This window comes from Mustela nivalis, assembly GCF_964662115.1.
Source record: "Mustela nivalis genome assembly, chromosome: 3".
NCBI lineage: Eukaryota > Metazoa > Chordata > Mammalia > Carnivora > Mustelidae > Mustela > Mustela nivalis.
The window spans coordinates 103,079,844-103,097,137 of NC_139022.1; the positions used below are offsets into that span (position 1 = coordinate 103,079,844).

At 38.0% G+C, this 17,294-nt stretch overlaps 1 protein-coding gene across 1 annotated transcript in view; it reads right to left on the bottom strand.

The window, feature by feature from the left end:
- The window catches only part of LOC309860937 (uncharacterized protein), a 174,382-nt gene that overhangs the window by 43,035 nt on the left and 114,053 nt on the right, over positions 1-17,294 (bottom strand).

Sequence of the window (17,294 nt, forward strand, 5' to 3'; positions counted from 1 at the left end):
TTTCAAACAAAAAACAATGTAACCAGAAGATCTATACTGCAAGAAACATTAAAGGAAGTTCTTCAGTCTGAAGGAAAATGACACCAGATGGAAACCTAGATCTATGTAAAGTGACAGAAATTATAAATACATAGGTTACATATGAAAAACTTCTCACCTTCTAGTCTCTTTAAAAGATAGTTGATTGTTTAAAGCAAAAATAGCAACATAATGTGAGGCAAAAATATTGCAGAAGTAAAATGTGAGGAGACAATAGCACAAACACACAAAAGGAGAAAAATGCAACATGCCTAAGACTCTCTCTCTCTCCCTCCGACTCTCCCCCTCCCTCAAAAAAAATTGTATTCGTCATGGTATAACTTCATGCTAAGGCAAACTTCCTCCTCTTATGGTCTCACCATGACTGGCACCAACTCCTACATATTTCCATGCCCTGTAGAATACAAAAGCATTTTCCTCAAATCTCCAATATACCCTTTCCCACAGCTTTATTTGCTAACTGATTTTTGACAAAGGTACAAATATAATTCAGCAGAGGAAGGTTAGCCTTTTCAACAAAGGGTACTGAAACCATTGGTCATCCATAGACAAAAAATTGATTCTCAACCTAATCCCTACACCTTATAGAAAAATTAACTCAAAATGAACCACAGATGCCAACATAAAACTTAAAGCAAAAAAACTTTTAGAAGATAGAGGAGAAAAATCTTCAGGATTTAGGGCATGTGGACAGTTCTTAGATATGATGCCAAACCATGATCCATAAAAGAAAAAATTCATAAATTGTACTTCACTGAAAATTAAAAGCTTTTAAGAATATCGTGTCCAGAGGATAAAAAGAAAAATGGCAGGGTGCCTGGGTGGCTCGGTGGGTTAAGCCTCTGTGAGCTTCGGCTCAGGTCAGGATCTCAGGGTCCTGGGATCGAGTTCCACATAGGGCTCTCTGTCGGCAGGGAGCCTGCTTCCTCCTCTCTCTCTCTCTCTGCCTGCCTCTCTGCCTACTTGTGATCTCTCTCTGTCAAATAAATACAGAAAATCTTTTAAAAAAGACAAACGGCAGACTAAAGACAGTATTTCCAAACCACGTGTCCGACAAAGGACACCTGCCTTAAATATATAAAGAACTCTCAAAATGCGAAAGTAATTAAAAATCCATTTAGAAAATGGGCAAAACACTAAATTTCTCTCACTTAAAGAGGTATATGAATGGCAAATAAGCATGTGAAAGTACATTCAACATCATTAGTCATTACAGAACTGCAAATTAAAACAAAAACGAGTTATCATAGAACTATTAGAATAGGTGAAATAAGAAATCATGACAGTATCAAATACTGGTGAGAATATGGAAAAACTGGATCTCTCATAAACTGCTGCTGAGAATACAAAATGATAGAGTCCTTTGGAAAAGTTTGGTAGTTTCTCATAAAAATAAAAACACACTTGCCATATGATACAGAAATTACATTCCTGGATATATATGCCAGAAAAATGTAAATTTAAATCACAGAAACTTCTACATGATGTTCACAGCAACTTTATGTATAATAGTCCCAAACCAGAAGCAACCCAAAAGTCTTCCAAGAGGTGAATGGCTAAACTAACTCTTATATATTCATAAAATAAAATACTACTCTCAGTAATAAAAAAACCCTCTTTTTAAAAGATTTTATTTATTTATAAGTAATTAAATCTTTTTTAAAATGATTTTATTTACTTAACAGAGAGTGAGAGAGTCCTCACACAAGCATGAGGAGCAGGAGAGAGAGAAACAGACTCCCCACTGAGCAGGGAGCCCAATGCAGGGCTCAATCCCCCAACCCTGAGATCATGACCTGAGCTGAAAACAGATGCTTAACTGAATGAGCCAGCCAGGGGCCCCAAAAAGGAACAAATTCTTGATACCAACAACAACTCTGATGGATCTCAAGAGCATTATGCTGAATGAAAAAAAAATGGCCATAATGAAATATTATGAAGTGTAGGGTACCATACATACAACTTTTCCAAAATGACAAAACTATAGCAATGGTGGACAGATAGGTGGTTGCCAGGGTCTAGGGCCATAAGAGGAAGTTTTTTGTGGTGATGAAATAGTTCTGTATTTAACTATGGTGAGGTTTATACAAATCTATGCAGATGATAAAGTTGTACAGCACTAGTCATACACACAAGTGAGTGCATGTATAAACTGTTGAAATTTGAGTAAGGTGAGATCTTTGGATTGTAGCAATGTCAATTTCCTGATTTTGATCTTATACTACATTTATGTAAGATCTTATTATTGGGGAGAAGCTGGTGATGGATACGTGGGACCTTTCTGTTTTGTTTTTAACAACTTTCAGTGTATCTATAATGATTTTAAAATGAAAATTTAAAAAGGAAGTACATGTACTTTCTAATACAGCTTAATATATGAAACAATATATATATTATAAATATATGATACAAAAATTGGTATGGTGAATGGCTAAAGGTAGAAAGAAAAATCCATATTTGTAGTTAGAAATTTCAACTCTGCTCTGTCAGTGAGTGAAAGAACTAGTAGACAAAGCATAAGTTAAGATACCAAGGCCTCAACAACACTATCAACCAACAAGACCTAGTTTACAATTATTAAACACAACAATCACTAACAATAAAAACTGTTTTCAGGTATGCAAGGAACATTAGCCAAGACAGACCATATCCTGTGCCATAAAACAAATTTTAACAAATTTAAAAGAAAAAGAAACAAAACAAAGTATGCTTTTGTACTGCAAAAAAAAAATTGAATTAATAATCAATGACTAGGGGCGCCTGGGTGGCTCAGTGGGTTAAGCCGCTGCCTTCAGCTCAGGTCATGATCTCAGGGTCCTGGGATCGAGTCCCTCATCGGGCTCTCTGCTCAGCGGGGAGCCTGCTTCCTCCTCTCTCTCTCTGCCTGCCTCTGCCTACTTGTGATCTCTCTCTGTCAAATAAATAAATAAAATCTTTTAAAAAATAATCAATGACTAAAGAAATTTGGGTAAATCTCAAATATGTGGAAAATAACCAACATACCTGTTTTTTAAGATTATTTGTATACTTATTTGACAGAGAGAGATGACAAGCAGGCAGAGAGGCAGGCAGAGAGAGAGGAGGAAGCAGGCTCCCCGCTGAGCAGAGAGCCTAACGCAGGGCTCGATCCCAGGATCCTGGGATCACAACCCGAGCCGAAGGCAGCAGCTTAGCCCACTGAGCCACCCAGGCACCCCCCAACATACTTTTAAAATAATCCATAATTCATAGGTCAAGGAAGAAATTGCAAGGTGTATAAGGAAATATTTTGTACTGTCTTTATTTTTAATGTTTTCAATTTTATTTTATTTTAATAATTTTAATGGAAACATAATATCAGAAATTAGTACAATGTGTCTGAAGCTCAGAGAAAAATTGATCTAACTACTTATATCAGAAAATAAGATAAAGGTATAAAATCAATAATCTAAGCTATAACCATGATAATTTAGAAAAAGAAGAGTAAAACCCAGAGTAGGTGGAAGGAAATGATAAAGATAAGAGTGGAAACTAATGAGATGAAAAATGGACAGTAGTGCCTAGGTGGCTCAGGTGGTTAAGCAACCAAATCTTGATTTTGGCTCAGGTCATGATCTCCGGATCCTGGGACTAAGCTCCATATGGGGCTCTCCATTGAGCAGGGAGTCTGCTTGACATTCTCTCTCCCTCTGCCCCCTCCTCCCCAAGCACCGCCATATGCCCATGTGCTCACACTCTCTCTAAAATAAATATATCTTTTTAAAAAATGGACAAATAGGGGTGCCTGGGTGGCTCAAGTGGGTTAAGCCTCTCCCTTCAGCTCAGGTCATGATCCCAGGGTCCTGGGATTGAGCCCCTCATTGGGCTCTCTGCTCAGCAGGGAGCCTGCTTCCCCCTCTCTCTCTGCCTGCCTCTCTGCCTACTTATGATCTCTGTCTGTTAAATAAATAAATTAAATCTTTTTTTAAAAAAATGGACAAATAAAGAAAAACCAATGAAACCAAAAGCTCTTACCAAAACCATATAAAACCAAAGAAATAAAAAACAACAAAACTTCTATAAAATATAGGATAAAATCATCAGAACTTTGCAATAGGCAACAGAATCCTTTTTTTTTTTTTTTTTTTTAGATTGGGAAAGAGAGAGTGAATCTTAAGCAGGCTCTTCTTCTTAAGAAGAATCTTAAGCACAGCGCCTAACACAGGGCTCAATCTCACAACCCTGAGATCATGACCCGAGCCAAAATCAAGAGTTGGACACTTAACTACTTACCAACTCTTTTTTTTTTTTTTAAGATTTTTTTTTTTGACAGAGAGAGACACACAGAGAGAGGGAACAGAAGCAGGGGGAGTGGAAGAGAGAGAAGCAGGCTTCACTGAGCAGGGAGCCCAATGCAGGGCTCGTTCCTAGGACCCTGCGATCATGACCTGAGCCAAAGGATGACACTTAACGACTGAACCACCCAGGCACCCCACCCTTACTGACTCTTAAGTTGGATAAAAAAAAAAAACTATAGAAGAAAAAAATGAATAAATTGGGCTTATCAAAATTATAGCCTCTGCTCTTTTAAAGAAACTACCAAGAAAATGAAAAGTCAAGTCAGTCTTTTAAGACAAGTCATAATTTACACAAAACATGTATGTGACAAGTCACATCCAGAATATATTTTTTAAACTCTAACTCAATTTTAGGAAGACAAATAACTCAGTTAAAGATGAATAAAAGACTTGAATTCACACTGCAAGAAGACACACAGACAGCCAATACACACATGAAAACGTTCAATCAGGAAGACACAAATTGAAACCACAATGAGATAGTACTACATACTCCATAGAACGGCTAAAATTAAAAAGGTAAACAACAAGAAGCACTGGTGAGAATATGGAGTCGAATCATCGTACAATGCTGATGGGAATGTAAAGTGGCATTACCACTTTGAAAAACAGTTCTGCAGCTTCTTATAAAGCTAAACATACACTTCCCGTATTATATGATCCAGCAATCATGCTTTCTAAGTATTTCCCTGAGAAACTAAAAGTATGCTCACAAAAATATTCATACATGTAGGTTCACATCTTTTTTTTTTTTTTTTAAGACTTATTTATTTGTTGAGGGGGAAGTACAAGCACAAGAAGGGGGAGTGGCAGGCAGAGAGAGAAACAGGCTCCCCACTGAACAAGGAGGCTGATGTGAGACTCAATCCCAGGACCCTGGAATCATGACCTGAGCCAAAGGCAGACGCTTAACTGACTAAGCCACCCAGGAGTCCCTGTTCATACCATCTTAATGAAGAATAACACCAAACTGGGAACTCAAATGTCCATTAACAGCTGAACATATAAAAAAAATTGGGACAGGGGTGCCTGGGTGGCTCAGTGGGTTAAGCCTCTGCCTTTGGCTCAGGTCATGGTCTCAAGGTCCTGGGATAGAGCCCCACATGGGGCTCTCTGCTCAGCGGGGAGCCTGCTTCCCCACCCACCCACTGCCTGCCTCTCTGCCTACTTGTGATCTCTCTCTCTCTCTGTCAAATAAATAAAATATTTTTAAAAAACAATTGGGACATACCTATACAATGCATTACCACTCAGCAATTTAACAAGCTACTATGTGCAACAAGGTGAATCAAGTTCAAAACCATGTAAACCAAAGGAAACACATACAAAAGAGTAGTGTTGTAGGATTCAGGATTCTGGAAAAGACAAACTAATTTATGGTGACAGAAAGTAGACTGTAGTTGCCTAGAGCCAGGGATATGAGGAAGTGATTTTAAAGGGGCATGAAAAAGCTTTTGAAAGTTACAAAATTATTTTAGATTTTGACTGCAGAAATGGTTACAAGGTACAAATATTTGTCTTTTTTTAATTGTTTAACATTTAAAGATGCATCTTATTGCATATAAATTTTACCATAGCAAAACTGATTAAAATTATTTTTAAAAAATGCAAAAAAGCATATACAGGCATTCCTTACTTAGCACAGTAGTGCAGGACTGTAAAAACGACTATGCAAACTGAAGCTGTGCAAAGTGATCTTAACAATCAATGGGGTAAATTAGAATTGTTCTGCGACCTTTAAAAGAGTTTATGAAAACATTAAGCATTCTTACATGGAAGTACAAAAATAGTAAAACTATAATGTGAGAAATTAGAACAGCTGAGAATTAAAGGATTGGCTTCTTCTCATCCTATAACTTACAATACAGAGCAAACATCTTTTCTGTGCCTTGGAAAATTGTCATACCCTTTTGTAAGTTTGGATCAACTTCCAATATATTATGTACCCTTTGACTTTCAACATCCCAAGGTATCTCTGAGAGTTCCTCTAATGTGAAGCATTTCTGCTGGTGTCATTTTTACTGGGACATCTTTATCCTTTTCACCACAACTTTGCTAACTTACACCAGTAAGTTTTCCTTCACAAAGCTCCTTAGGCTAGTCTAGAAACTCTCGAAGGCAGCAGTGTTAACATTCCTAGTGTCAGCTATTTTTCCTATAATTCCATTACTTTTTAAAATCCATTATATCTTTTATTTTATTTTTTTAGTCAACATACAGTACATAATTCCATTTTTAAAATTTAAAAAAAAATTTTTTTAAAGATTTTATTCATTTATTTGACAGAGAGAGATCACAAGTAGGCAGAGAGGCAGGCAGAGAGAGAAGGGGAAGCAGGCTTCCTGCTGAGCAGAGAGCCCAGTGCAATGCAGGGCTTGATCCCAGGACCCTGAGATCATGACCTGAGGCAAAGGGAGAGGCTTACCCCACTGAGCTACCCAGGTGCCCCCATAATTACATTTTAAAAGAGATTTTATTTTTAAGTAACCTCTACACCCAATGTAGGGCTCAAATTCACAATTCTGAGATCGAGTCTCATGCTCTACTGTCTAAAGCTCCCACCTATCCCTCTAATTCCACTTTTATTTCATCTGAATTTCACTGACTGCATTATCACTTTTCTTTGCTGCACTTACATCTTTGTTGGTTGGCTCCCTCTATAAATTTTTGTAAAATGATATGTGGGTTTATCTCTGGGAGATAAGAAAGGAACACAACTACATGCTCTGTATCTGTGCATAACTAAGTAACTGTACTGTAACTAACCTCTAACTGATGGAAAGAGGTCATGTGATTGGTTACAAATCATGGCACATAACTGTCACATGCAAAACAGTTTGTGGACTACAGGGCTAACAGAGACATTTATACTTTAAGCAATTACTCAATGAAAATGCTATCATAACTGAATTTTGAACTGTTTTTAGGGGACTGGTATTATTTAAACTGTGGTAACTAAATGCATGTATACTGTAACCTTTCAGAGAAAGGACTGTCTCCATAGTAAGACTGCTTCCATGTGTAAGAAAGAACAAGTAAGATAATAGAAATATATGTAGTTACTTTTTGCAAAAGAAAACACAGGAAGGATAAACTAGAAACTGATAAAATTGATTATCTACAGTGCGTGGGGTGAATAAGACAAAAGGGATAGGCAAGGAGTGACTACTTTCTATGTATGCTTCTTTTTTTTCTTTTTAAAGATTTTATTTATTCACTTGACAGAAAGAGATCACATGTAGGCAGAGAGGCAGACAGAGAGAGGGGAAGCAGCTCCCCGCTGAACAGAGAGCCCAATGCGGAGCTCAATCCCAGGACCCTGGGACCATGACCCAAGCCGAAGGCAGAGGCTTTAACCCACTGAGCCACCCAGGCGCCCCTCCGTGTATACTTCTTAAAAGCAGTTTTAACTTTAATTATATTAACGTTTTATACATTCAAAAAGAATACCATCAACACGGGGCACCCGCCTAACTCAGTCGGTTAAGTGTCTAAGGCTCAGGTCATGATCTCAGGGTCCTGGGACTGAGCCCCAAGTTGGGCTCCCCGCTCAGCAGAGAGCATGCTTGTCCCTCTGCCCATCCCCATTGCCCACCCCCTTCCCCACTCTTGCTCTAGCTCTCAAATAAATATACCTTTTAAAGAAAGCATACTATCAACACTCTAATCAATTTCAGAGTGTGGAAAAATTCCAAAATTACATACAAAAAATAAATAAAGTTAACTATACTAAAAGTAGCTTTGAACACAATACTTTTTTAAAAGATTTTATTTATTTATTTGACAGACAGAGATCACAAGTTGGCAGAGAGGCAGGCAGAGAGAGCACGCTGGGGAAGCAGGCTCCCTGCTGAGCAGAGAGCCCGATTCGATTTGGGGCTAGATCCCAGGACTCCGGGATCATGACCTGAGCTGAAGGCAGAGGCCTTAACCCACTGAGCCACCCAGGCACCCCTGAACACAATACTTTTGACTATATAACCTGAGTTTAATATGCCAGGCAAATCTTGAACTCCACAGGTTTTTCTCTTTGGTATGGGTGTAATAATTCTGAAGCTACTTTTTTGTGCACTTTAGAATTAAGTAAATATATTCATAATTTTAAGAACCAGAGTTCTCACTTTTGGAAAAGAAAAATATGAAAATAGAAAGGGGGAAGGCTAAGAAGACTTTGAACTGCAGGAATTAATAAGAACTCATGATTTTGAAGGTATGTGTATCTAGCTGTATGTTTGCATGTGTGGCGTATGTGTGTTTCCTTTCTCTATCTGCTAAAAAAGTCTTGAAATAGAGTCAGCCCATTAGCAATAAGCACACCTACCACTAGATCTTAATTTTTAATTAATACTTTCTAATAAAAAAGAAGCAGGGATAAATGGTTCATCTCGTGACTGGAACAGAGAAAGTGTGCAAAATAATTCTATAACATCTTCTTGTGTCAGAAAGTAAGAAAGTGCTTAAGAAGATGATAGGGGTGGGGAGCCTGGATGGATCAGTGGGTTAAAGAGTCTGCTTTCAGCTCAGGTCATGATCCCAGGGTCCTAGGATGGAGCCCCATATCTGATTCTCTGCTCAGCAGGGAGCCTGCCTCCCCCTCTCTCTGCCTACTTGTGATCTCTGTCAAATAAATAAAATCTTTAAAAAAAATGATAGGGATATGGTGAAAAGACACAAAATCCAGCTTGAAAAGGTCGTTGCTGGCAAAATAATCTGGGATCAAAATAAACCACAATCTAAAATAAAATAAATCCAGAACGATTTGGGATCAAAATCAATAATGGTAATAATGCAATATAACTCACTGAAAAAGTAACCATGAACCATAACTTGAAAAATAAAACAGAAGGGAAAGCTCTTCCTTACAGTCTAATGCCAACTAATAAATGTAGAAGAAATTATTATAAAAGCAGTTAAAAAATTATACCCCTTGAGAGTGGGCTGCACATAGACACACTTGCTTTTTTTTTTTTTTTTAGAGGGGGGAGGCGCAGAAGGAGAGGGAGAGAATCTTAAGCAGCCTCCATTCCCAGTGCAGACTCCAGGAGGGCCTCAATCTCCCAACCATGAGAACATGACCTAAGCCAAAATCAAGAGTCAGATGCTTACCCAACTGAGCCACCCAGGCACCCCAAGAAACCTGCATCTAATGAAGTGAATATAGCAAAAGTTATGGTATGTCATTTTCAAAATTAGGTTTACAAAAACGTTGTGACCTCTATCATGTTTGCCCTCTCTGGCCCTCTCCATTACTTGCTCTGACAGAAGCCACATGTTATATTTTAAGCTGCCCTATGGTGAATTCCACATGGCAAGGAGCAGAGGTAAGACTCTAGCAGATAGTGAGCAAAACAATGGGGCCCTCAGTCCAATGATCCATGAGGAACAGAATTCTCTCTAATAACTATGTAAGAGAGATTAGAAGTGGATCCTTCCTTCGCTGAACCTTCAGATAAGAAGGCTGACACCTTATTTGTAGCCTTATGAGAAACTTTGAACAGAAGCACCCAACAAAGCCATACCCAGAATCCAGATCCACACAACATGAGATAATAAAAGTCTGTTGTCACTAAATCTTGAGTTAATTTTTGACACAGCAAAGGAAAATTACAAAAAATGTTTTAAATATAATCATGAGGAACCATAAAACAAACCAAAATTAAGGGTATTCTACAAAATAAATGACTTACAGACTCTTAAATGTATCAGTGTTAAAGAAGACAAAGCAAGGGGCATCTGGGTGGCTCAGTCGTTGGGTGTCTGCCTTCGGCTCAGGTCATGATTCCAGGGTCCTGGGATGGAGCCCTGCACTGGGCTCCCTGCTCAGCGGGAAGCCTCTTTCTCCCTTTCACACTCCCCCTGTTTGTGTTGCCCCTCTCACTGTGTCTCTTTCTGTCAAATAAATAAATAAAATCTTAAAAAAAAAAAAAAGAGAAAGCAAGGCTAAACTTTTTTTTTCCAGTTGTGTCCTATTTTTTAAAATTTATTTTTTATTTAATTTTGGCATAACAGTATTCATTATTTTTTCACCACACCCAGTGCTCCATGCAATCTGTGCCCTCTATAATACCCACCACCTGGTACCCCAAACTCCCACCCACCCCCCACCAATTCAAACCCCTCAGATTGTTTTTTAGAGTCCATAGTCTCTCATGGTTCACCTCCCCTTCCAGTTTCCCCCAACTCCCATCTCCTCTCTAACTCCCCATGTCCTCCATGCTATTTGTTATGCTCCACAAATAAGTGAAACCATATGATAATTGACTCTCTCTGCTTGACTTATTTCACTCAGCATAATCTCTTCCAGTCCTGTCCATGTTGCTACAAAAGTTGGGTATTCATCCTTTCTGATGGAGGCACAATATTCCATAGTATATATGGACCACATCTTCTTTATCCATTTGTCTGTTGAAGGGCATCTTGGTTCTTTCCACAGTTTGGCGACCATGCCCATTGGTGCTATAAACATTGGGGTACAGATGGCCCTTCTTTTTACTACATCTGTATCCTTGGGGTAAATACCCAGGAGTGCAATTGCAGGGTCATAGAGAAGTTCTATTTTTAATTTCTTGAGGAATCTCCACACTGTTCTCCAAAGAGGCTGCACCAACTTGCATTCCCACCAACAGTGTAAGACAATTCCCCTTTCTCCACATCCCCTCCAACACATGTTGTTTCCTGTCTTGTTAATTTTGGCCATTCTAACTGGTGCAGGGTGATATCTCAATGTGGTTTTAATTTGAATCTCCCTGATGGCTAGTGATGATGAACATTTTTTCATGTGTCTGATAGCCATTTGTATGTCTTCATTGGAGAAGTCTCTGTTCATATCTTCTGCCCATTTTTTGATATGCTTGTCTGTTTTATGTGTGTTGAGTTTGAGGAATTCATAATAGATCCTGGATATCAAACTGTCATTTGCAAATATCTTCTCCCATTCCGTGGGTTGCCTCTGTTTTTTTTTTTTTTTTGACTGTTTCTTTTGCTGTGCAGAAGCTTTTGATTTTGATGAAGCCCCAAAAGTTTATTTTCGCTTTTGTTTCCTTTGCCTTTGGAGACATATCTTGAAAAAAGTTGCTGTGGCTGATATCGAAGAGATTACTGCCTATGTTCTCTAGGATTCTGATGGATTCCTGTTTCACGTTGAGATCTTTTATCCATTTTATCTTTGTGTACGGTGGAAGAGAATGGTTGAGTTTCATTCTTCTACAAATAGCTGCCCAATTTTCCCAGCACCATTTATTGAAGAGACTGTACATTTTTTTCCTGTTTTGTTGAAGATTATTTGCCCATAGAGTTGAGGGTCCATATCTGGGCTCTCTACTCTGTTCCACTGGTTTATGTGTCTGTTTTTATGCCAGTAACATGCTGTCTTGTTGATCACAGCTTTGTAATAAAGCTTGAAATCAGGTAACGTGATGCCCCCAGTTTTATTTTTGTTTTTCAACATTTCCTTAGCGATTCGGGGTCTCTTCTGATTCCATACAAATTTTTGGATTATTTGCTCCAGCTCTTTGAAGAATACTGGTGAAATTTTGATCAGAATGGCATTAAAAGTATAGATTGCTCTAGGCAGTATAGACATTTTAACAATGTTTATTCTTCCGATCCAAGAGCATGGAATGGTCTTCCATCTTTTTGTGTCTTCTTCAATTTCTTTCATCAGTGTTCTGTAGTTCCTCAAGTACAGATCCTTTACCTCTTTTGTTAGGTTTATTCCCAGGTATCTGATGGTTCTTGGTGCTATAGTAAATGGAATCGATACTCTAATTTCCCTTTCTGTATTTTCATTGTGTATAAGAAAGCCACTAATTTCTGTACATTGACTTTGTATCCTGCCATGTTGCTGAATTGCTGTATGAGTTCTAGTAGTTTGGGAGTAGAGTCTTTTGGGTTTTCCATATAAAGAATCATGTCATCTGCGAAGAGAGAGAATTTGACTTCTTCATTGCCACTTTGGATACCTTTTATTTATCTTTGTTGTCTGATTGCTGTTGCTAGGACTTCTAATATTATGTTGAACAAGAGTGGTGAGAGTGGGCATCCTTGTCGTATTCCTGATCTCAACAGGAAGGCTGCAAGCTTTTTCCCATTGAGGATGATATTTGCTGTGGGTCTTTCATAGATAGATTTTATGAAGTTCAGGAATATTTCCTCTATTCCTATACTTTGAAGCGTTTTAATCAGGAACGGATGCTGGATTTTGTCAAATGCTTTTTCTGCATCGATTGAGAGGACCATGTGGTTCTTCTCTCTTTGCTTATTAATTTGTTCTATCACATTGATTGATTTGCGAATGTTGAACCATCCTTGTAGCCCAGGGATGAATCCCACCTGGTCATGGTGGATAATCTTTTTAATGTGCTATTGGATCCTGTTGCTAGGATCTTGTTGAGAATCTTAGCATCCATATTCATCAGTGATATTGGTCTGAAATTCTCCTTTTTGGTAGGGTCTTTGCCTGGTTTGGGAATCAGGGTAATGCTGGCTTCATAGAAAGAGTCTGGAAGTTTTCCTTCTGCTTCAATTTTTTGAAACAGCTTCAGGAGTATAGGTGTTATTTCTTCTTTGAAAATTTGGTAGAATTCCCCAGGGAATCCATCAGGTCCTGGGCTCTTGTTTTTTGGGAGGTTTTTGATCACCGCTTCAATCTCGTTACTAGATATCGGTCTATTCAAGTTGTCAATTTCTTCCTGGTTCAATTTTGGGAGTTTATAGTTTTCCAGGAATGCATCCATTTCATCTAGGTTGCTTAGCTTATTGGCATATAACTGTTGCTATTAACTTCTGATGACTGTTTTTACTTCCTTGGTGTTAAACTTCACTCTTCCAGGTTAAAGTGAACTAAGGAGAGGTGCCTGGATGGTTCAGTTTGTTAAGCATCTGCCTTGGGCTCAGGTTATGATCCCAAGAGTCCCGGGATGGAGCCCAACATCGGGCTCCCTGGTCAGCGGGGAGCCTCCTTCTCCCTCTACCTGCCATCTGCTTGTGTTCTCTATCTCTTTATCAAATAATAAAATCTTAAAAAAATAAACCAAGGAGACATGAAAACTAAATGAAAAATTACTGTTAAGTATTGGTAAAGTTTGACTGTAGTCTATAGATAAACCTTCTATCACTGTTAAACTCTTATTTTCATATATTAAAATTAAGTTATACAGAAGAATGTCTTTGTTCTTAGGAAATACACAATGAAGTATTTAGGAATAAAGAAACATGATGTCTACAACTTACTTTCAAGTGGTTCATAAAAAATAGTTTGTGTACAGTGTGTACACACATATAAAATACATACACACCGATGTGTACAAACATAAAAATATATGGGAGAATGATGGAATAAAAAAGAAAGAATAAAGGAAATGTAGCAAAATATAAATTAATAGGTTAGTCTGGGTAAAGGGTTTACAGTTCTTTGTGCAATTCTTGAAACACTTCAAAAATCTGAAGTTATTTCAATATAGTTAAAAAGAAAACTTGCAAGACCTGCAAAACTCTAGCACTAGGGAAATACAACACACAGAATTCATGGTTTTTTTCCCACAATTTAGTCTTTCAACTTTAATTTTTAAATTTTCTTTCTTATTTCTTTTCCTTTTAATTTTTCTTCTTTCCTTTTTCAACCAACTTCTTATTTTACCAACTCCTTTCTTAAAATCTTTTTAAATTTTGGGACACCTGGGTGGCTCAGTGGGTTAAGACTCTGCCTTCAGCTCAGGTCATGATCTCAGGGTCCTGGAATCAAGATCATGATCTCAGGGTCTTGCAATCAAGTCTCTGCTTGGCGGGGAGCCTGCTTCCCCCACTCCCTCTGCCTGTCTCTCTGCCTACTTGTGATCTCTCTCTCCCTGTTAAATAAATAAAATCTTTTAAAAAAATCTTTTTTAATTTTAATTTTTACAGTTATAGTCTATCCATTCATTGCCTCTAACCTTATTTTCTGTGTATATATATTTTTTTCCTTCTTTCTTTAAAATTCTGGGATGAAGTTTCTTCTAACAGACCAAAATATATCCAAAATCTAGTGAATGGCTCTATTCTATTCACCTGCCTGATCACACTCTTTTTCCTTTCTTTTTTCAACCAACTTCTTATCAATTCCTTTTTTTATTATTATTATTATTTTTTCAGCATAACAGTATTCATTGTTTTTGCACCACACCCAGTGCTCCATGCAATCCGTGCCCTCTCCAATACCCACCACCTGGTTCCCCCAACCTCCCACCCCCTGCCCCTTCAAAACCCTCAGATTGTTTTTCAGAGCCCATAGTCTCTCATGGTTCACCTCCCCTTCCAATTTCCCTCAATTCCATTTTTTAAAATCTTTTTTAATTTTCGTTTTTATAGTCATATTCTATCGTTTCATTGTATTTAATCTTTATATATATATATATATATATATATATATATATATTCTGTTCTATTCACAAGTCTTATCATGTCTATTCTGATTTGTTTAATTTATATTTCTCTGGGGTCATTGTTACCTTTTAGCATTCTGTTCCCTTGTTCATCTATTACTCTCTGAACAAAATAACAAAACAGAAAAACTCACTTTGAAAAAAAGAACAAGAGGCAGTACTGATTGCCAGGTACCCAATCAATATGACATTAGTAAGATGTCAGAACTAGAGTTCACAATAATGATTATAAGATACTAGTTGGGCTTGAAAAAAAATATAGAACCAATGCACAGAATAAAGCATAGAAGACACCAGAGAATTCCTTTATGGAGAAACAAAATCTAACCAAGTTGAAATAAAAAAGGCTATTAGTGAGGTGCACTAAAAAACGGAGGCTCAGGGGACCTGGGTGGCTCAGTGGTTTAAGCCTCTACCTTTGGCTCAGGTCATGATCTCAGGGTCCTGGGTTCAAGCCCCACATCCGGCTCTCTGCTCATCAGGGAACCTGCTTCTCCCTCTCTCTTTCTGCCTGCCTCTCTGCCTACTTGTGATCTCTCTCTGTCAAATAAATAAAATCTTAAAAAAAAAAAAAAAAACAGAGGCTCTAACTGCTAGGATAAATGAGGCAAAAGAGAGAATTAGTGATATAGAAGACCAAATGATGGAGAATAAAGAAACTGAGAAAAAAAGATAAACAACTACTGGATAACAAGGGGGATAATTCAAGAGATAAGTGATACCATAAAATGAAACAATGTTAGAATAACTGGAAACCCTGGAGAAGAGAGGAGGGGCAGAAGGTACATTGGAGAAAATTATAGGGGAGAGCTTCCTTAATTTGGGGAAGGAAACAGTCATCAAAACCCAGAAGGCACAGAAAATATCCCCACAAAATCAATTAAAATAGGTGAACACTACAACATATATAGTAAAACCTACAAGTCTCCAAGACAAAGAGAAAATACTGAAAGCAGCTTGGGACAGAGGACTGTAACATACAATAGCAGAAGCATTAGACTGGTAGCAGACCTACCCACAGAGACCTGACAGGCCAGAAAAAACTGGCATGATATATTCAGAGCACTAAATGAAAAAGATATAGAGCCAAGAATACCATATCCAGCTAGGCTGTCACTGAAAATAGGAGTGACAAAAAGCTTCCAGGACAAACATAAACTAAAAGAATTTGCAAACACCAAACCAACACTACAGGAAATACTGAAAGGGGTCCTCTAAGCAAATAGAGAGTCCAAAGGTAACTAAAGACCAGAAAGGAAAAGAGACAACATACAGTAACAGTCACCTAACAGGCAATACTATGGCACTAAATTCCTATCTTTCAATAGTTACCCTGAATCTAAATGGGTTAAATGACCCAATCAAGAGACACAGGGTATCATTTTGGATAAAAAAGCAAGACTCATTGATATGCTGTCTGCAGGAAACTCTCTTTAGACCCAAAGATGCCTCCAGATTTAAAGTGAGAGTGTGGAAGACAATTTACCGTGTTAAGGGACATCAAAAGAAAGCTGGGGTGATAATCCTTATATCAGACAAATCAGATTTTAAACCAAAGACTATAATAAAAGGGCATCTGGGTGGCTCAGTTGGTTGAGCGACTGCCTTCGGCTCAGGTTATAATCCCAGAGTCCCCAAATCGAGTCCCACATTGGGCTCCAAGCTCCACAGGGAGTCTGCTTCTCCCTCTGACCTTCTCCCCTCTCATGCGCGCGCGCTCTCTCTCTCAAATAAATAAATAAAATCTTTTAAAAGGACTATAATAAGAGATGAGGAAGGACTCTATATCAACTTAAAGGGTCTGTACAACAAGATCTAACAATTGTAAGTATTTATGCCCCTAACATGGGAGCAGCCAATCATATAAACCAATTAATAACAAAATCAAAGAAACACATTGACAATTAATACAGTAATAGTAGGGGACTTTAACATTCCCCTCACTGAAATGGATAGATCATCTAAGCAAAAGATCTACAAGGAAATAAGGGCTTTAAATGACACAGTGGACAGATGGACTTCACAGATATATTCAGAATATTCCATCCCAAAGCCACAGAATACACATTCTTCTCTAACACACATGGAACATTCTACAGGATAGATCATGTCCTGGGTCACAAATCAGGTCTCAACCATTTTTGGACCACAGTGGTTTGAAACTGGAACTCAACCACAAGAGGAAAGTTGGAAAGAACTCAAATACATGGAGGCTAAAGAGCATCCTACTAAAGAATGAATTGGTCAACCAGGGAATTAAAGAAGAATTGAATTGAAAAAATTCATGGGAACAAATGAAAATCAAAACACAACTGCTCAGAATCTGGGGTGCAGCAAAGGCGATCCTAAGAGAAAAGTATATAGAAAGACAAGCCTTTCTCAAGAAACAAGGAAGGTCTCAAGTACACAACCTAACCCTACACCTAAAGGAGCTGGAGAAAGAACACCAAATAAAGCCTAAACCCAGTAGGAGAAGAGAAATAATAAAGATCAGAGCAGAAATCAATGAAATAAAAACCAA